The 22754-nt window shown below is 42.7% G+C and overlaps 1 long non-coding RNA gene across 4 annotated transcripts in view; it reads left to right on the forward strand.

The window, feature by feature from the left end:
* The window catches only part of LOC140717319 (uncharacterized), a 136795-nt gene that overhangs the window by 80244 nt on the left and 33797 nt on the right, over positions 1-22754 (forward strand). For all 4 annotated transcript variants that reach the window (XR_012096516.1, XR_012096515.1, XR_012096517.1 and 1 more), the window contains one exon: positions 1799-3565. This is a non-coding gene — a long non-coding RNA (uncharacterized lncRNA). The remainder of the gene's footprint in view (positions 1-1798; positions 3566-22754) is intronic.

Genomic DNA, 22754 nt, shown 5'->3' on the forward strand with positions numbered 1-22754 from the left:
GGTGATGCAGCCAATCAGAATGCTCTCCATGGTACATTTGTGGAAGTTTTTGAATATTTTAGTTGAAAATCCAGATCTCTCAAACTTCTAATGAAAGATAGCCACTATACTCTCAATAATTTTCCCACCCCTCGGAGTCCAAACACTAGGTGGAATTTATAGTGGTTAATTAAGTACAAACTCATTTTTATTGAGCAAATGGGAGGAAGACAAAGCATCTGATGGAAACAGTAACATAGCAGTTACTGGAACACTATTACAGTGCCAGTGACCCAGGTTCAATTCCCACCACCGTCTGTAAAGAGTTTGTACGTTGTCCCTGTGACCATATGGGTTTCCTCCAGGTGCTCTGGCTTCTTCTTGCGTTCCAAAGAGGTACAGGTTATTAGGATAATTGGTCACAGGGGTGTGATTAGGCGGTGGAGACTCATGGGTCAGGGCCCGCACTGTGTCTCTAAAATGGAACGCATATGATCACAAAGATAATGTGCAAATCCACACAGAAAGCACTGGAGGGTCAGGATCGAATAGAACTTTGTGATTAAGTTACTGGAATTATTACTGAAACACTGCGAATCAGGGGTGAGTTCAAGTCCCACCATAGTGGTTGGAGAATTTCAACTAAATTTGGATCTTGGGAAAAAAACCTAGTTCCTTCATGACTACACTGGACACGAAATTTTTTCTAAAGTGTTGCTTCCTCAGAATTTTTATTTTTTGCTTATGATAGACCGCTTGAAGCTGTACCCAAATATGTTTTCAGACTGTTTGTATCATGTAGAAATTTGGAGAAACAAAAACTTAACTTTTATTGAATATAATATGTTTAATTGCATTATGGTGCTGATGCTTTGCAATTGTTCAAGTAAGCTAAAAATGTTTTGGTGATTTTCATTTGTACTCAGTTTCTGAAGTTTCTCGCTTCAGTTTGCAATAATAATCAGCCAATATTGATGGATTCCAGTTGCCCTGATACCATTTCTCCATGACCGCAATGTTCTGGAGAAACCTTTCACCGTGCTTCACTAACAACACCAAGATTGGCATAAAATGAATCTTTAGTGAAATGTAGCACTTCATGGTTTTGTATGCTTGAAACATGTTGTCAACCAGCTGCATGTAGTTTGGTGCTCTGTAGTTGCCACCAAAACTTTCAACAACATCCTTAAATGCTTTCCATGTAATTTTCTCCAGTCCCACTAGAAGTTCTTTGAATTGCCTGTCATCGATGCCCTGTTGGATTTATGGGCCAACAAAAATGTCTTCCGTAGCCTTGGCATCAGTTAGCCTGACTTGAATTATGATTTGAAGTAACAAATACAGATGATTTCAAATAATTGGTGCATGATATGTAAATTTCATAGTGATTTTCATGGTTAGCAGCCCAAAGTCCATCAGGTACGCCTGAAAGTATTCAGGAAGCAACATCTTTGTTGTCCAGTGCTATCAAACTATCGGGCTGTTTATAAAATTTCATCTGTCTAGCTAATATCCTACTGAATTTCTGCTAATAATAATAATAATGAATATCAATTTCTGCTGAACATGTGGGCATGCTATGTTGGCACCGGAATATTTAGCAACACTTGCGGGCTGTCCCCAGCACATTGTTTGGTTGTACTGGCAATTAGTGCAAATGATATATTTCAGTGTATATTCCAATGTACGTGATAAATAAATAAAACACTGTGATTGAATTGGAATCTAATATCCATCATGGAGTGAATTTACTTTCTTTATCTGGTCCAGTCTACTTGTGACTGAATTTGGTTTTCTCCAAACTGCCCCCTCACTTCAGGAAATCGGGGATGGGCGATAATTACGGGCATTTCCACTGCATCCACTTCCTGTGAATAATAATGAAAGCATTTGGTGCAACATATAAGAGCAAGCTAAGAAGAAACAGGAAACAAAGCATGTACAAATAACTCGTGCCAATAGTCTAAGATTCTCCTCGTACGTCGACTGACAGATGGTTGGATGCCAGATCGGGTAAAACAATAAGTTATTGTCTAATGTTTCAATTACATCTTTATGTCTTTTTTTATCATTTTAATAGACTTAACTGAGAGCCAACAGGTGTTTCTGGTGGGAGTACATTGTACCGGGTAATAAACAAGGAGTCTGGTGTAATGGACCATTGCTAAGTGGGTGTAACCAGTTTGAAAATCTATGCGTCCAACTTTAACATGGAGTCTATTCTCAAGCCCAGTTACCAATGGCAAAGACATTCATACTCAATTTAAAATTGCAAAATATACAGTAAATGAAGAACATTCACATACTGTAGAGATGATACAGTCAAAGATAATAAAGGTCTAGAAAATTATAAATGCATATTTTTGATGTCCATGTGCCTATCTAAAAGCTTCTTTAATGTCCCTAATGTATCTGCCTCTGCCACCAACCCTGGCAGGGCATTTCACGCATCCACCACTCGCTGTGTAAAAAACCTATCTCTGACATCGCATCCTATGCTTTCCTTCAATCACCTTAAAATTATTCCCTCTCAGACTAGTCATTCTCAACATGGGAAAAAGTCTCTGGCTAACCATTCAATGTAAGCCTCTTATCTTCTTGTAAACCTCTGTCAAGTTGCCTCTGATCCCCTTGTGTTCCATAGAGAAAAGCCCTAGCTTACCCAGTCTATTGTTACGAGACTTGCTCTCTAATCCAGGCGGCATCCTGGTAAATCTCTGAATCACCTTCTCTGAAGCTTCCACATCCTTCCTCCAAGTGTGGTCCAACCAGAGTTGTGTAGAGCTTCAAGATTACCTTGTGGCTCTTGAACTCAATCCTCTGTCTAATGAAGGCCAACACACCATACTCCCTCTTAGCTACCCTATCAACTTGTGCTGTTATTTTGAGGAATCTATTGATGTGGATCCCCAAATCCTTCTGTTTATCCACACTGAAACCTTGCCGTTAACCCTGCCTTCAATTTCAGTCTTCAAAAGTGAATCACTTCACACTTTTCCAAAAAATTCTGGCCCACTTATAAGACATGCTCTCTAATCCAGGCAGCATCCTCATAAATCTCCTCTGCACCCTCTCTAAAGTTTTCTAAATTTTTAAAAAGGCATTTAGACAAATTAATAGACAGAAAAGTTTTAGAACAGGGGTTTTCAACTGGGGTCCGTGGACCCCTCAGTTAATAGTATGGGTCCATGGCATAGAAAAGGTTGGGAACTCCTGGTTTAGAGGGAATTATGGGCCAAGTGCAGGAAAATGGGACTAGCACAGATAGATATTGTGGCTGTCATGGGTGAGTTGGGACAAAGGGCCTATATAATTCCATTACTCTGTGAATCCATTAATTGATTTTTATTTACATCATGACCTTTGTTCCCATGCTCTCAGCTGTTGGTTAATAACCTCCTATAAATATCACTTTAGGTTGTTATTTGTTAATAATTAATGCCCACTACTTTATTTCCATTGCCTGTCGGACTAGGCGAATTAAAAATTGGTGGAGACATTGTCAATTTCGCAGTTGATTCTCTCAGACAAGCACATTCTTACCAAGACACGATGTACGCCGCTGATCTCACTGGATCACGCAAAGGTATGTTTGCTGTGTTAATGTTGCACTGTTTGCTAGATCAAATCTGTATCTGTTGTCTTATATTTCCTATTGACCCCAATTTTTCTGGAAGGATAGGAAATAGTACAAAATAAGGAATTAGTTTTTTTTCCTTCAATTATGAACACTATGCAAAGATTTGGTTCTTCCCCTTCTTAATAGGAGTGGTTATGCCTTAGGTTTGCTAAGCATGCCCTTTACTACAGACGTCTTTATTATTACATAAACTGTATTAAACAATTATACTGCTGTTGTACGTTAAGTAAATATGTCAATATTTTTCAGTATATTTACTTCTGCCTTTGCCATGCTTCATGTGTAGGTTCTATTTACAGTATCAACACTTCTTGGAATTCAGAAAGTGACTCATAATCGTTTTGAGCCTTTCTGTGCATTAAAACACTTTACCCCAAGTACAAGCCTCTGTTTGCAATTACTCTGACCTCTCATTTAAGTGGTTTCAAATCCAATTTGTTTTCCTCTTCCTCCTTAATCCTTCCTGAGAAATTTACCTCTAGTACTTTAAATATCATTCCTGCATTAATAGGCACCCAGTGGCCATTTTATAAAGTCCCCCCCTCTACCTCATAAAGAGGCCACTGACTGTATGTTCATTGCTTTTCTCTGTCTTGCTTCAGGTTTACAACATAGACATGTAGTCCAAATTTTCCTTGCCAGTACTTATGTTGACCCAACTTCCCCTTAAATGAATGTATTCTTTTCACTACAGTCTCTCCCTGTGGAGGCCATTACACATTCTCACTGCTCTTTGGGTAACAAAGCTCTTTGGAATCACTATCCGATTTCTTGGTGATCTCAACCTTGTGGAAAGTCCTTCCAATCTCAAGTCAAGTCAAGTTCAAGCTTATTGTCGTTCAACCATACACATATATACTGCAAAATGTAACAATATTCCTCATGAACCAAGGAGTGAAAACACACCACGTATATCGCATACAGCACATAAAATAATATTAACACAATAATATTAACAGATAATAAGAAATTGTAGATGTACAAGTTGACATAAAGTGCAAATACAACAAATAGTTGAATATACAACAGTATAATACGACTGACATTGTCATAAATAACATGTATTGGGTGGTGGCAGGATGTTCAGAAGTCTCACAGCCTGGGAGAAGAAGCTGTTACCCAGACTAACAGTCCTTGTTCAGCTACTATGGTACCTTCTGCCTGACAGTAGGAGGTCAAAGAGATTGTGGGATGGATGGGTGAGGTCCTTGACAATGTTGAAGATTCTACAAATGCAGCGCTTCGAGGATATGTCCAGGATGTTGGGAGGGGAGGTGGGTGGGAGGCCCCAGTGATTTTCTCAGCAGTCCTCACAATCTGTTGCAAGGGTGTGGGAATTAGAAAGCATCTGACTGCAGTCTTACAAGTAAACACGTTAACCTTAGTCGCGTTTTTAAATCTGACTGCAAGATCCACAAGGGATTGTGAGGACTGTTGAGAGGATCGTTGGGGTCTTTTTCTACCTATCTGAGATTGCTACCAGAAGTGCTGTGTAAAGTGCCTTTACTTCCTGAGAAAGCTGAAGAAATTTGGCCTATCCCCTAAAACCCTCACTAATTTTTATAGATGGACCGTAGAAAGCATTCTTCTAGGGTGCATCACAACCTGGTATGGAAGTTGTTCTGTCCAAGACCGGAAGAAGCTGCAGAAGATCGTGAACATAGCCCAGCACATCACACAAACCAATCTTCCATCCTGGGACTCACTTTACACCGCACGCTGTCGGAGCAGTGCTGCCAGGATAATCAAGGACACAACCCACCCAGCCAACACACTTTTTGTCCCTCTTCCCTCCAGGAGAAGGTTCAGGAGCTTAAAGATTCATATGACCGGATTTGGAAACAGCTTCTTTCCAACTGTGATAAGACTGCTGAACGGATCCTGACCCGGATCTGGGCCGTACCTTCCAAATATCCGGACCTGACTTGCACTACCTTACTTTCCCTTTTCTATTTTCTAATCATGATTTATAATTTAAATTTTTTATTATATTTACTTGGACTTGTACTTCAGGGAGCATGAAGTGCAGAATCAAATATCACTGTGATGATTGTACGCTCTAGTATCAATTGTTTGGTGACAATAAAGTAAAGTATGCAAGACCCTTCATTATCAAGGATCCCTCCCATCCATCCCACAATCTCTTTGACCCCCTACCATCAGGCAGGAGGCACAGCAGCATTAGGAAAAGGACTGTTAGAATGAGAAACAGATTCTTTCCCCGGACTGTTAGATTACATCACCTACAAGATAATGAGAGGCATTGATTGTGTGGATAGAGGCTTTTTCCCAGGGTTGAAATGGCTAGCACGAGAGGGCATATTTTTAAGTTGCTTGGAAGTAGGTACAGAGGAGATGTCAAGGGTAAGTTTTTTACACAGAGAGTGGTGAGTGCGTAGAATAGGCTGCCGGCAGCGGTGGTGGAGGCGGAAACGATAGGGTCTTTTAAGAGACTCCTGGATGGCAACATGGAGCTTAGAAAGATACAGGGCTATGGGTAAGCCTAGGTAGTTCTAAGTAAGGAGATGTTCGGCACAGCTTTGTGGGCCGAAGGGCCTGTATTGTGCTGTAGGTTTTCTATGTTCTATGTTCCTACCCAGGGCTCACCACATATAAAGCGCCAGCAACGTACACTGTTTACCTTTTAACTTGTAATTTGTTAATTTATTTGTGGTAATATTACTTAATGTGTTGTGCATGTGAGTTATATGTACTGCGTAGAGCACCTTGGTCTGGAGGAATGTTGCTTCATTTGGCAGTACACATGTATACGATTGAAATGGAAATAAACCTGAACTTAAACTTCCTCTCTAATGCAAATGTTGTCTTTGTGCCAGCCACTTTGTCACCACTCTGTGGATACCACATATCAGTGTTACATAGCTGAGATTATTTGCTTCCTCCAGCTTATGCAGAGATCACAAGTGTTGACTGAGTGACAGCTCTTCTTCCTGGGTCAGAATTAAAGTCAGGTTCATCATCACTGACTTAGGTGATGTGGAATGTGCTGTTTCATGGCAGCAAAACAGTGCAAATGTTATTAATTACAAAAATAATAAATGGTGCAAAAAAAAGAATAACAATGTGGTGTTCATGGTTTCATTGACCATTCAGAGATCTGATGGCAGAGGGGAGGGATTTATTTCTGAACTTTTCAGTGTGAGACCTCATGCTCCGCTACCTCCTTCTCGGTGGATGTAATGAGAGGGGGGCATGCCTGGGTGCTGAGGTATTTCGCAGTGGATGCACTGCCTCTTGAAGATGTCCTTGGTGGCGGGAGGGTTGTGCCGGTGACGTAGCTGGCTGAGCCTTTGGCGATCCTGTGCATTGGAGCTTCCATACCAGGCAGTGATGCAACCCGTCAGGATGCTCTCCACCTATAGAAGTATAAACTAATAACAAAATAATATGATTAATTGGTTGTCCATTGTCTCCGATGCTGACAGAATGAATCATCAATCGATCCATTGTTAAAACCTGCATGGGAGAGTTTTTAAAGTGGAAAAGCCTTTGCATTGGGGCAGATCCACTCTCTCTACCTTGAAGCCAGGTCCAGTGCTACGAGTAGTCGTTGCAGCTGGGGTCTTCATTGGTTGCGGTGGATGACCTTGACTTCTGTGCCTTGTTGTGCCCTTTGCACTCCACAAAGGATTGCAGTACCTCCTTCCTGGCCGTTGGCTCTCATTGTTGATCTCATCCACCCAGTCTACATGAGCTAACTTCATACGCTAGGACAGGCATGACCATATCTGGCCAGGCTATGAGGCCTGCTGGCTACCCTCAGCTGACTGAGCCCACCTGTCGAAGCAATGTCCTACTGTGTGTGACCAACGTTGCATGCAAGCTGGAACGTAAAGCCACAGGTAGAGCTGAACATCTGGTGGGGACCAAAAGCGAGTGAGCTGCCTCCGAATGGACACGAAAAGCCCTTTCACCAGTGGTGCTACCTCTCCCCAATACACCCGACATGATAATATAGAAACACTTTACCCTTGCATGAGGCTCTTCCATTGTCTACCTGTCTGCGATAGTGAGCGACCAACAAGGAAGTGAAGTACCCCAGATAATCAGAGGAAAACCCCACCCCTCCACTGAGAACAATGAGCGGCAGGGCAGCGTAGTGGTTAGCACAACACTGTACAGTGCCAGCAACCAGGGTTCGATTCCCACCGCTGCCTGTAAGGAGTTTGTACGTTCACCCCGTGGCTGCATGTGTTTCCTCTGGGCGCAATGGTTTCCACAGTCTGAAGACACAGTTGGCAGGTTAATTGATTATTGTAAATTGTCCTGTGATTAGACTAGGACAAGGATTCCCAACCTGGGCTCCGTGGACCTCTCAGTTAATGGAAGGGGTCCCTGGCATAAAAAAGGTTGTGAACCCCTGGGCTAGGATTAAATGGGGGATTGCTGGGTAGCATGGCACAAAGAGCCAGAAGGACATTCTCTGCACTGTATTTCAATAAATATAATAAATAAATAAATAAAATAAAAACCATCCATCATCAGGGACTCCCAACATCCTGGCCTATCTCTCTTCCTGCTACCACCACCGAGCAGGAGGTACAGGAGCTGCAAGTCCCACACCACCAGGTTATTACCCTACAACCGCCAGGCTTCTGAACCAGCGTGGATGACTCACCTGAACTCTGAACTCATTCCATAGCCTACAAACTCATTTTCAAGGACTCTACAAATTTGTGTTCTCTGTATTATTTATTTATTTTCCTACAAATTGTTGCAGTTTGTCTTCTTTTCTACATTGGTTGTTTGTCAGTCTTTGTTTATGTATGTGGTTTTTTTCTTAAGGATTCTATTATATCTCTTTGTTTTCCTGTAAATGCCTGCAAGAAAAATGAATCTCAACATAGTGACTTGTATGCACTTTGATAGTAAATTTACATTAACTTTGACTTTTAGGTGAATGAGAAAGCAGGCTGAAACTATTCACATCTTCTTTTCATCATCTTTCCACTGTCTGTTAATGACCTAAGTTACTCATACTGAGCCTCTATCCAATTTACCAATATAGGGCAGCTACACTGAATTTCCTTTTCTTTCTCTGGATATTCAATAAGTTTATTTTGCACGAATGATTCCAATAGTTCCCTCCCGCAGTTATTAGACTTAGAACACTATAATTACCTGGATTATTCCTGTCTTTGCGCATATTACGTTGGCCGCCCTTCAGTCTGTGTAACTGCCTGTTACACCGCTGGCATTTAGGGCAGCAGTGAGGGTCCTCCATCTCAGGCGGTGTTCAGGGCTTTCTTCATCATGTCAGTAGCTTCCTCTCGGTCTTCACTACTATTGACCATGCAAGTCTTGGTGGAGACTCAGGAATACCGTCACACTCAGACATGGAAGGATTCCTCATTGCTTGTTTCCATAACAACTTTGTTTTACCCGTGGGGTTGTTAGCCCTGAGCTGAACCCCTGAACCTGGAGGGCCAGTGGACCACTCTTAGTCTGACCTCTACCCTTTGACCTGTTTAGCTTGGAGACCTGACCAAAGCATGATGCCAACATAGCTCTCTGGGTCATTAAGGCACACAAACCTCCAAACCTCGACAAGATTGTGTTCCTCTTGGAGGGCCACCCTTCAGTACACGGATGGTATTAATAGGACCTTGCAGTATAAACTGTAGAATCTCCATGATTTTCTTATCTCTCATCTCACAATTAATCAATTCACCTATTAAGTACTCTCTAAAAAAGTTCTACTGATGCTGGAAATCCAGAGTAACTCACATAATAAAGTGCTGGAGGAACTCAGCAGGTCAGGCAGGCAGCATCTATAAAGGGGAATAAACAATTGATGTTTAGGGCTGCAGACCTTTCATAAGGGGGAAGAAGCCTGAATAAGAGGGTAGGGGGTGGGGAAGGCACCCACCCACCTTCCAAGCTAGTCACTCCATCCCCCTCTGTCCCACCGACTCACCTACCTCCTTCCTCACCTGGCTTCCCTTATCTCCTTCCTCACCTGCCTTCCCTTTGTACAGGATGGAAGTAGGCCATTTGACCCTGCTCATCCATGCCAACCAGCGGGCACTCCATATTAATACCATTTCTCAGTACTTCAAATCTTTGCCCAAGCATTTGGACTGCTTAATTAGACACTTTAATTAATTAAGCATTTGGACTGCTTAATTAATCATGTGGATAGTTAGAGGCTTTTTCCCAGGGCTTAAATGGCTAGCACGACAGGGCACAATTTTAAGGAGCTTAGAAGTACGTACAGAGGAGACGTCAGTGGTAAGTTTTTTACACAAAGTGTGATGAGTGCGTGGAATGGGCTGCCGGTGATGGTGGTGGAGGTGGATATAATAGGGTCTTGTAAGAGACTCCTGGATAGGTACATGGAGTTTAGAAAAATAGAGGGCTATGGGTAACCCTAGGTAATTTCTAAGGTAAGGACATGTTCGGCACAGCTTTGTGGGCCGAAGGGCCTGTATTGTGCTGCAGGTTTTCTATGTTTCTATGTTTCTGTTTCCTAAATGCTGTCAGTGACCTGATTTCAACCGGTCTCCCAGGCAATGTATGCCAGCCGTTTACCGTTTTTTGGCTGAAGAAGATCCCCCTCACATCCCCTTTACCAGTTTACCCTAAACCTATGACATCCATTTTATTTGTTTCTGATAAGGGGAATTGTTTCCTGCCTTCTACCCTACCTATACCCCTCTTAATTTTATTGGCTCGAAAAATGTCCTTTCTTTGCCCCCACAAGACCAGCAAGAACAGCTTAAAGATTAGTTTTATGTGTCACATGTAAAATGAAGGGTCAAAACATAGAGTGAAACAATATCGACAACCAACACAGGATGGTGCTGGGGAAGAATCTTTTCCTGATTCATTGAGTGTGTGCCTCCTTCCTGATGGTAGTAATGAAAACAGAGCCTGTCCTGGGTGACGAGGGTCTTTAATGGACGCCGCCTTTCTGAGGCACCGCTCCTCGAAGATGTCCTGGGTGCTGGGGGTGCTCGTGCCCACGATGGAGCTAACTAATATTCTGCAGCTTACTTTGATCCTGTGAAGTTGTCCACTCCCCTCCCAATACCAAACGGTGATACAAACGGTCAGCATGCTCTCCGCGGTACATCTGAAGAAATTTGCAAGAAACCGGAACACCTGGAGGAAACCCATGCGGTCACGTGAAGAATGTACAAACTCCTCACAGACAGCAGCGGGAATTGAACCCCGACCGGTGATCACTAGCGTTGTAAAGTGATTGTGTGATCCACTATACTACCATGCCACCGTCTCCAGTCTGTCCTCTTTGCTGAACTGTTCCATCCCAGACAGCATCCTGGTGAATCTTGCCTGTACCTTCTCCAATGTCACAGCATCCTTCCTATAGCATGGTGAAGAAATGCACACAGTGCTCTATTTGAACTCTGACGAAGGTTTTATAAAGTTGGGGGATAATTTACCTATCTCTGTACTTAATCCCCATACTAAAGAAGGCCAGTGTTTCATATGCCTTCCTCACCACATTATCTGTGTCATTAGCATGTATGGTGCTGTGTTTCAAGGCCCCTCATTTCCTCAATATCCCTATGAATCTGCCATTCATGGTGTATGCCCCAGTCTCATTAGAAATCCCAAACTGAATGTACCTCACAATTGTCATGATTTAGCACAGCATACACAGTAAATGGCAGGGTCCTGGTGAGTACTCTCAACCTTGGGGTACAAGGACTTAGTTCACTGCAGGTGGCAATCCAGGCAGACAGGATGGTGAAGAAGGTATTTGGCATTCAGTAAGGGCATGGAGTACAAGAGCTGGGATGTTGTGTTACAGCTGTATGATACATTGGTGGGAACGCACTTGGACAAAGGCTGAATAATGTCATCAAATTGCTCATCTGGTATTATGTATTCTACGCTTCCTCTTCCAAAGTCATCCTCTAATTGAGAGTATGGTCATAAGTGGTTTCTGTTTTCCTTCCCATTGTCAGATTACCAACACTCCACTTTCAATAGTCTCACTGTAAATATTAGCTCAGCTTTAATTATGTAATTAATTTCCATATCTATCAGCTGTGATTTAGCTGAATAAAGATAAAGCTAATCTTTATCAGTCGCACGTACATTGAAACATGCACCCTCCACATCAGCAACCGACACAGTCCACGTGTGTACTGGGAGCAGCTCTCAAGTGTCGCCACATTTCTTCCACCAACTTAACATACTAGCAACTCATTACTTAATAACGTGCTCTCAACTTACTAACCCTAACCCATACATTTCTGGAGTGTTGGAGGAAACCACTCAGTCACAGGGAGAACTGACAAGGGCTTTGCTGTTATTCTAACTGCCGTGCTACTGTGCTGCCTCTTTTGATTCAGAGTTGGAAACTGAAGGCCTGCGTTCCACTCCAGTGGCTTACTCCCTTTCTGGGTCTCTCTGGTCTCAGTATTCTCTTTACCATCCATAATTCTCCCTCTCCACTCCAAACATTCATGAATCAGAGCCTCTAATTGGTTTATTATTGTCACAGGCACCAATGTAAAGTGAAAACCATTGTTTTGCATGGTCTCGGTACAGATTGTTCATTAAAGTTCAAAATAAATTTTAATATCAAAGAACATACATGTCACCATATACAATCCTGAGATTCATTTTCTTGTCAGTATAGTCAATAAATCTATGGAATAATAACCATAACAGAATCAATGAAAGACTGCCCAACTAGAGTTTACAACCAGAGTGCAGAAGACAATAAACTGCAAATACAAAAAGAAGAAATAATAATAGAAAAGCAATAACTATCAAGAATATAAGATGAAAAGTCCTTAAAAGTGAGTCTGTTGGCTGTGGGAACACTTCAGTGATGGGGCAAGTGAAGTTGAGATCCTGGTGGTTGAGGGGTAATCACTGTCCCTGAACCTGGTGATGTGAGTCCTGAGGCTCCTGTACTTTCTTCCTAATGGCAGCAGTGAGGAGAGAACATGGTCGGGGTGGTGGGGGTCCTGATGATGGACGATGCTTTCCTGCAACAGTATTTCATGTAGATGTGCTTAATGGTAGGGAGGGCTTTACCCGAGTTGGACTGGGCTGTATCCACTATCTTTTGTAGGAGTTTCTGTTCAAGTCAAGTCAAGTCACTTTTTATTGTCATTTCGACCATAACTGCTGGTACAGTACACAGTAAAATCTAGACAACGTTTTTCAGGACCATGGTACTACCTGAACAATACAAAAACTACACTGAACTACATAAACCAACACAAAAACTACGCTAGACTACAGACCTACCCAGGACTGCATAAAGTACACAGAACAGTGCAGGCATTACAATAAATAATAAACAAGATAATAGGCACAGCAGAGGGCAGTTGGTTGGTAGTCCGATGGCTTGGGGGAAAATCTGTTACATAAATAAACTGCTGAATGGCAGCATCCGGCAGAATCCGTCCGTTTCTGTACTCCTGTCGAGTATTTTGTTGTCACAGATGTAGTCCAATTTAATGTCCATTGGAGAGCAGGATGGCCGGGACAGCCGGCCAGCTAGGGCTTGCTTTTTTCCTGGCACGGACTCCTGCCTGCTCACCTTGCTTTTGCTTCCTCGCACCCTGCTTGCGACGTGTGTCAAGGACTTTGGTGGTTCCGTACCAGGCTGTGATGCAGCCAGTTAATATACTCTCCATCACATATCTATTAAAGTTTGTTAGAGTTTTCGACATCATGCCGAATCTCAGCAAACTCCTAAGGAAGTAGAGATGTTGCCGTGCTTTCTTTGTAATTGCACTTATGTGCTGGGCCCAGGCCAGTTCCTCAGAAATAGTAACACCTAGGGATTTAAAAAGCATTGAGGTAGTACAAGGTAAAACAATAGTGGGATGCAGGATAAGGCATTACAGCTACAGAGAAAGTGCAGTACAAGCAGACATTAAGGTGCAAGGTCATGACGAGGTACTTTGTGAGGTCAAGAGTACATCATATCACACAAAGGGCAGAGGGGTAGAAGCTGTCCTTGAGCCTAGTGGTATGTGCTTTCAGGTTTTTGTCTAATCTGCTTGAATGTAGGGGTAAAGGAGAGAATGTTTCATGTGGGACTTTGATTATGGTGACTGCTTTTCCAAGGGAGTGGGAAGTATAGACACAGTGTATAGAGGGGAGGCTGGTTCCACTGATGTGCTGAGCTGTGTCCACAACACTCAGTTTCCTGCATCATGTGCTGAGCAATTGTTGAACCAGGTCATGACTCATTTGGATAGGATGCTTTCTTTAAAGTTCTGAGAGTTCAGCAATTCTTCAAGGAAGCTTTGAGAACATCATTGAATCAGTTTCTCTGTCCACCTGGAAATATCTTCTCACAGCACACAGAATAGATTCCTGTTTGAGGAACTTGGTGATGGGCATTTGGTGTTGGTCTGCCCAACAGAGTTTAATGTTTGCAAATAGGTCCTCAAGTCTGTGAGTGTTCGTCTGGTAGAGAAAGGTGATGAGGGCGATTATCTTACAGATATGGCATTAGTGCTATTTTTCATCGCTTGAGGGTAAAACAACAGTCGACATTTCGGCCCGAGATCTTGCATCAGCTCTGGAAAGGAAGGAGGCAGAAGCCAGAATAAGAACATGGGTGAGGGGAAGAGGTGGGTGATAGGAGAGGACAGGTGAGGGGGAAGGCGGGTGGGTAAGGATGGGATATTATTTGAGGATTTTAGATAAAGGAAAACTGAAGGGAAAGATTTTAAAGCAAGTAATAAATTGGAAACACTCAGCAGGTAAATCAGCACCTGTATGGAAAGGAACAATGATAATTATTCAAGACATATAGATTATTATTATTATTAAAGATGATTGGTCCTGATGAAGGGTCTCGGCTCGAAACATCGACTATTTATTCCTTTCCATAGATTTTTCCTGACCTTCTGAGTCGTTCCAGCATTTTGTTGAGTGTTATCATTCATCAAGATCATTGGACTCTTCATCTGATGAAGGGTCTTTGATCTAAACTGTTAATTCTACTTCTCTCTTCACTGATACTGCCCAAACTGTTGAGTATCACTAACCTGTTATGTTTTTAGTTCAGATTTCCAGCATCATCAATTTTGTTTGGATTTTTAGGCAAGGAAAGGTTAATGGTTTTATTTTGACATTATGGCTCAATATACACTCGGTGGCCACTTTATATACACTCATTAACGTAAATATCTAATCAACCAATCATGTGGCAGCAACTCTATGCATAAAAGCATGCAGACATGGTCAAGAGGTTCAGTTATTGTTCGGACCAAATATCAGAATGGGGAAGAAATGTGGTCCAACTGACTTTGACTTTGGAATGATTGTTGGTGCCAATAGGGTGGCTTGAGTATCTCAGAAACTGCTGATATCCTGGGATTTTTCATGTACAAATCTCTAGAGTTTACAGAGAATGGTGCATAAAATAAAAACTATCCAGCGTGTCATTTTTGTGGGATGAAAGTATCTTGTTAATGAGAGAAGTCAGAGGTGACTGGTTCAAGCTGACAAGGAGAAGACAGTAACTCAGAAGACGACAAGTTACAACAGTGGTGTGCAGACAAGCATCTCCGAACATAAAAAAACATCAAGCATTGAAGTAGATGGGCTACAGCAACAGAAGGACATGAGCATACGCACAGTGGCCACTTGGTTAGATATAGGAGTGGCTACAGAGTGCATTCTTTTTGCTCTTAATTTCACTGAATAGGTGGTAGTTCCTGAATCTGTGGCTACCTGATTGTGAAACTATAATATAACATGCAGTGACCCACCAAAGACAAACTTTGTCTTTTGATTGACAATTAGAACCTTTCTTTCTACCCCATTGTTTTGCTGTTGAAACCATATTGGATCAGAAGGGTGCAACCATTTAAAGTTGCTTATCACCTGTTACAACTCAGCTTGCAGTGACCCTTCTTTGAGTCTTGATCTCAGCAACAACAAAAGCCACTAAGCAAAGTTTGAGGTGATTTAGAATGACACATTCAGAATTCAGATTACTGGAATGATAAGTTAGTTAACTACTGTAACCAGCTGCAGGAACACAAACAAAGGAGCATTGGCAAGGTTTAAATGGAGTGGCACGGTAACATAGCGGTTAGCGTAACATTATCACAGTGCCAGTGACGCAGGTTCAATACCCCAGTCGTCTGTAAGGAGTTTGTACATTCTCCCCATGGGTTTTCCTCTAGGTGTTCCAGTTTCCCCCCACATTCCAAAAACATATGGGACAGCAGGTTAATTAGTCACAGGGAAGCAGTTGAGCATTGCTGGTTTGTTGAACCAGAAGGCTCTGTTACTGTGCTATATCTCTAAATCTAAATCATGGCAAAACAGAGAAATAGATAGATACAACATGGAAACAGTTCCTTCAATCTGTCAACTCTGCACCGACCATCTAAACCCCATTTATACTAACTCAAAATAATCTTAAACAGAAGATATTCTGCAGATGCTAGAAATCCAGGGTACACACACAAAAACTCAAAGGGTCAGGCAGCAGATTAGAGAGCAATAAAGAGTCGCCGCATCATCAGGACTGGAAGGGAAGAGATAAGAAGCCAGAATGAGAAGGTGGGGGCATGGAAACAGTGCAAGCTGTCAGGTTCTTGTACGTTTGCCCTCACCCCATCCTCCCCCCCCCCCACCCCACCAGGGATAGGGTTCCTCTTGTCCTCACCTACCACCCCAACAGCCTCCGTGTCTAGCCCATAATCCTCCGTAACTTCCGCCATCTCCCACCACCAAGCACATCTTTTCGAGGATGTAACCAGGAAGTTAGACAAGAGAGATCCAGTGGATGTAGTGTACCTCGATTTTCAGAAGGCATTTGATAAGGTCCCACATAGGAGATTGGTGGGTAAAATCAGAGCTCATGGCATTGGGGGTAAGATATTGACATAGATAGAAAACTGGTTGGCAGGTAGAAAGCAAAGGGTAACGGTGAATGGGTGTTTCTCGGAATGGCAGGTGGTGACTAGTGGGGTGCCACAGGGCTCGGTATTGGGACCACAGCTGTTTATGATTTACATAAACGATTTGGATGAAGGCATTGAGAATAACATCAGCAAGTTTGCTGATGATACTAAGCTGGGTGGCAGTGTGACATGTGATGAGGATGTTAGGAGAATTCAGGGTGACTTGGATAGGCTGAGTGAGTGGGCAGATACTTGGCAGATGTGAATAAGTGTGAGGTTATCCACTGGGAGTAAGAACAGGAAGGCAGATTATTATCTGGACGGTGTAGAGTTAGGTAAGGGAGAAATACAAAGAGATCTAGGAGTCCTTGTTCATCAGTCACTGAAGGTGAATGAGCAAGTGCAGCAGGCAGTGAAGAAGGCTAATGGAATGTTGGCCTTTATTACAAAGGGAATTGAGTACAAGAGCAAGGAAATCCTCTTGCATTTGTACAGAGCTCTGGTGAGACCACACCTGGAGTATTGTGTACAGTTTTGGTCTCCAGGGTTAAGGAAGGACATCCTGGCTGTAGAGGAAGTGCAGCATAGATTCACAAGGTTATTTCCTAGGATGTCCGGACTGTCTTACGCAGAGAGGTTAGAGAGACTGGGCTTGTACATGCTGGAATTAAGGAGATTGAGAGGGGATCTGATTGCAACATATAAGATTATTAAGGGATTGGACAAGATAGAGGCAGGAAATATGTTCCAGATGCTGGGAGAGTCCAGAACCAGAGGGCATGGTTTGAGAATAAGGGGTAGGTCATTTAGGACAGAGTTAAGGAAAAACTTCTTCTCCCGGAGAGTTGTGGGGGTCTGGAATGCACTGCCTATGTGACTCCCTTGTCTATTCCTCCCTCCCCACTGATCTCCCTCCTGGTACTTATCCTTGCAAGCAGAACAAATGTTACACCTGCCCCTACACCACCTCTCTCACTACCATTCAGGGCCCCAAACAGTCTGTCCAGGTGAGGCGACACTTCACTTGTGAGCCTGTTGGGGTTATCATTTGTATCCGATGTTCCCGGTGTGGCCTCTTGGATATTGGTGAGATCCGATGTAGATTGGGAGACCATTTTGCCGAGCACCTACGCTCCATCTGCCAGAAAAATGAGGGATCCCCAGTGGCCGCCCATTTTATTTCCACTTCCCATTCTCATTCCAATATGTCCATCCATGGCCTCCCTCTACTGCCACAATCTGGTTGGAGGAGCAACACCTTATATTCTGTCTGGGTAGCCTCCAACCTGATGACATGAACATTGGTTTCTCAAATATCCGGTAATGCCTCTCCCCTGCCCCCATTTCCCTCTCTCACCTTAATTTCCTTGCCTACCCATCACCTCCCCTTGGTACTGTCCCCCACCCCTTCTCTTTCTTCAATGGCCTTCTGTTCTCTCCTATTAGATTCCCCCTTCTCCAACCCTGTATCTCTTTCACCAATGAACTTCCCAGCTCTTTACTTCACCCTCCCCCTCCCAGTTTCACCTATTTCCTTATGTTTCTCCCTTCCCCCCCCCACTCTTTTACTCTGACTCTTCATCTTTTCTCTGCAGTCCTACTGAAGGGTCTCAGCCCGAAACGTCAACTGTACTTTCCTCCATAGATGCTGCCAGGTTGGTAGGTTCCTCCAGCATTTTGTGTCCATTGCTTGGTTAGTAATCACTCATTTTTTATTCCCCCTGTGTTCTCATTAACTTCCTTCTTATTCTACCACTCACTGAGGCAATTAACCTCTCACTGCTACATACCTTTGGGATGTGGGGGCATCCAGGGGAACTCCATGCAGTCAAAGGGAAGACATGCATATTCCACCCAATCAGAATCAGAAATCATGATCAAATCCAGGACTCTGGCAGCGGATCTACTTTCTGCACTGATCGCAAGACCACAAGACATACTGTACCAGCAGAATTAGGCCATTTGGCCCATCAAGTCTTCTCAACCATTCAATGAAGACTGATTTATTTTCCCACTCAACCCCATTTTCCTGCCTTCTCTCCATTATGTTTGGCACCCTTGCACATCAGAAAGCTATGAACCTCCACTATAATCATTTTGGCCTCTACGGCTGCCGTGGCAATGAACCTTGTGGTTTATGAAATTACTCCTCATCTCACTTCTAAAGCCATGCCCTTGTATTCTGAAGATGTGCCCTCTGTTTGTAGGCTCTCCCACTACTGGAAACATCCTCTCCACTTCCACTTTAGTCCTTCAAATATTCAGTAAATTATAATGAGATTCGCCCCTCATTCTCTCAAACTCCAGTGAGTACAGGCCCAGAGCCATCAAAAGCTCCTCATACATTAACCCTTTCGTTTCTAGGATAATTCTCTTGAACATAAGAGATTCTGCAGTTTCCAAAAATCCAGAGCAACAGATGCAAAATGCTGGAGGAACTCAGTGGGTCAGGCAGCATCTATGGAGAGGAATAAATGGTTGATGTTCTGGGCTAAGACCCATATCAGGCTCCACTCCAATGCCAGCACATCCTTTCATAGATATGGGCCCAAAACTGCTGACATGAACTGCTCAGAATTCACAATGCACTGCCCATTGTAAGAATGGTAAAGGTGTATTATAAAGAACATTTATTGTTCATGTCTCTTTAATAACACGCCAAATGCTTTACATTGTGCTCACTCTAATAGGAAGTATTGTCTACTGACTAGGTACAGCAAACTCCCACAAGTAACAGTGTGATAATGACCAGACCAGATCGGGGGAAAATCCTCATTCACAACTCCAAAATAAATGAGATGTTCATTGAATTCTTCTTCCATTATTATAATATGCTTGAACTAATTTCTGTTGTATCGTGAACAAAGTCACCTGAGGGACACTGAAGCAAGTAGATGTAGAAGTGTTTTATTCAACACAAACAAGCAGCAGGCTTCATATAGAGGCTCTCTTGGAGGAAGAGGCTTCCCGACCCAATATTGCGTGACATTTTTATATCCTGAAGATCAAAGATAACAGCAGGACAATTCTATCGTTGCAATGTATCTACAGTGGTTCCTTTGAATTACATACAGTTTTCACACACCTTCTTCTCACTCACACTCCAGACACCCAAAATGAATGTTAATCAAGAGTTGTCTGGTTTGCAATCAGTCCTAGTCCACCGCTCCAGGAATGCTATTGTACAGGGCTGCATTTTAAATTCAATCTACAATCCATGTTTATGTCTGAAGATTGATTGTTGGTGAAATTAATATTTGCTATATAATCTAACTCCAGAATACACCCTGATAATTTCTATTGCATTATAATGTCATGTTATGTATTATCGCACCATTACAAGGCAGTGATGAAACAGCATTATAGACTCAGATTCATGAAGCAGGAATGTCTGTATTTAATCACTAATACATGAGCATCAGTTTCTCCCTACCCCTCCATTTGTGATATTTACCAGGGATGTTTCATTGGAAGGGCTAAAAGTATTGTTAAGGATCATTACCACCCATCCCACAATCTCTTGACCCACTACAATCAGGAAGGAAGTATAGGAGCATCAGGACTAGGACTGCCAGACTGGGTAACAGCTTCTTGCTCCAGGCTGGGAGACTAATGAATACCTTGCCACCACTGAGATCCCATCAGTAGGACTGTTTACCTGCGCTCTGCACTGCATGTACTTAAGGAATTATATTTTTATTAACTTATTTTTAGTAATATTTTGTTTGATGTGCTGCAGGCGATATATGTTTTGTTGGTGCACCACGGTCTGGAGGAACATAGTTTCATTTGGTTGTTGTATTATGTGCAGTCCCATAACAGCAAACTTGAACTTGAGCATGATAACTTTCTAGATGCCGCATGGTAAGCATTGACCCATATGCATCATGGCTTGGCACAGCAACTGCTCTGTCCAAGACTGCAAGGAACTACAGAGAGTTGTGGTCACAGCCCAGTCCATCATGCATACCAGCCTTCCCTCCATTGACTCTGTGTGCACTTCTCGCTGCCTTGGGAAAGCAACCAACATAATCAAGGACCCATCCCACCCTGATCATTTTCTCTTCTCCCCTTCCCCATTGGGTAGAAGACACAAAAGACTGAAAGCACGAAGCAGCAGATTTAGGGACATCCTCTCTTCCACTGTTATTAGAGCTCTCATATGCTAAAGGATAAATCCTTGAAGTCTTGATTTCCCAGTCTACCTCATTGTAGCACACTGAAGAAGCATCTCAGCCCAAAACATGAACTGTTCATTCATTTCCATAGATGCTGCCTACCCTGCTAGGTTCCTTCAACATTTTGTGTGTGTTGCTTTGGATTTCTGGCATCTGCAATATTTCTTGTGTTTATCATTGGCATTCTATGTTGACACCAGAAACATGGTGATCATCAGACTGTGTTAGTCATAGATGATGCATTTCATTATATGTTTTGGTGTTTCAATGTACATTCGACAAATAAAGCTGATCTTTAAAATCTTTAATCTTTATATATGGTATGATGTGTCTGGATGGCACTTAAGGCAAAAGATTTTTTTACTATATCTCAGTACATGTGATGATTAAAAGCCAATACAAATACTATTTCTTCAACGTTTTCCCTGTGACCACATAGGTTTCCTCCTGGTGCTCTGGTTTCCTCCCGCATCCCAAAGATGTATGGGTTCTCAGGTGAATTTGCCACCTAGTGCGAGGGTGGGTGGTAGAACCAAGCAGTTGTTGATTGAAATGTGGGAAGAATACAGTTTTTAGATTGTTAATATTATTTCTTGTGCTATATTTAATATAATTTCGGGCAGATGGGGCTCATCAGTAATGGATGGCAGCTCATCCAGGAGGAAGGAAGACTCTGATCTCAAACCTCCGCTGCCTTATGCTATACCCACACATGGGAAATCTTCGGGAGTGAATCCTGAGGAAAAATATGGAGCTGGATTCCCCTAGGCAATCCTACATTGAGTTCAACGCTGACTGACAACTCCCATGATGCTACTGGTGCCAAACTGCCATTCTTTTGGATTTATCAGGTACGAGAGAGCAGGGGCCTGATGCATGGGCAACAGCTTGCTCTCCATATCGTACTGCCTTGGCTTGCATATAGACTGATCATAGGTAGTTAGGATCAACATTATTGATTGACACAGACCAACAGAGGCCTCAATTTGATATACTGTGTTTTCACCATGGTCTCTTGGTTGTTTCATTTAACTGTATACATGAATATGGTTGAATGACAACAAGCTTGAACTTGATATGGGATTAATATTGTATCAGTGTAAATGGGCAGTTGATGGTCAGCCTGAACTCAATGGGATAAATAGTCAGCTTCCCTTCTGCAAGGCTCTGGGGCTCCCTGTCGCTCATGAGTGGCAGTGCCACACCATCCTAGATGTTCATACTCAGGTGACTGGATGAGAAGCCGGAACATGGAGTTTCCTGTCGCAGAGCCAAGGACATACAAGCTCAGCTGGAATAAGGTGGAGAAAGGGGATTTGGTGAGGAAATTAACGATGGTGGAAGATCGTAGATCAAGGCGTATTTTGTTGTTCAATTGGCATATAACAAAACTGGAACAAATGCAAGATAAATCCAGCTGGTGCTTTGAACTGATTGCTTCCAAAGATCATGTACAATTGGCCTCTTGTGGACCCAACCTTGTTTATTGAATCTCCTGAGGGGAGTGAATAACCACAGGTAAAATTTCCAAGATAAAGCTCTGTGAAAATAATCCCTGACACCGTCAGGTAGTATAGCGAGTCTCGAAGATATTAGGCTAAAGTTACAATTGCCATTATTCAATCCTTGCCAATCGCATTCCTCTAGTGACACTTTCTTGGTCCTGAAAGCAGAGAATCCATTGTGTTGCAGAGATTATTTGAATAACTGTGTCACTTTTATTACCTTCAACCTGTTCCTAGATACTTATCGAGCAAGTCTTTTTGGGGAGATGGGGGAAGGTGATGGTTGGTGTTAATCATGTTTTTTGGTGACAGTGCAGTTCACCTATCTTCTCAGTGGGAAGGTGTCAAACCTAATCTCCAACTTTGCCTCTTGTGGTACAGCAAGTACAATTTAATTAGCTTCAGTAAAATACATTGTCCTTTTCTTTCTGCATTTGAAAGAGTGGGGTCATTCGCTGTCTTAATCTTCTTTACTCCTGCGGAAGCAAATTCCACAATTCTTCCTCCTAGCTTCTGTGTTCCAAGCCCTGGCATAGAACGTGACTCTCTCTTCAAGTTTGCTGTC

Source organism: Hemitrygon akajei, chromosome 27, assembly GCF_048418815.1.
Source record: "Hemitrygon akajei chromosome 27, sHemAka1.3, whole genome shotgun sequence".
NCBI lineage: Eukaryota > Metazoa > Chordata > Chondrichthyes > Myliobatiformes > Dasyatidae > Hemitrygon > Hemitrygon akajei.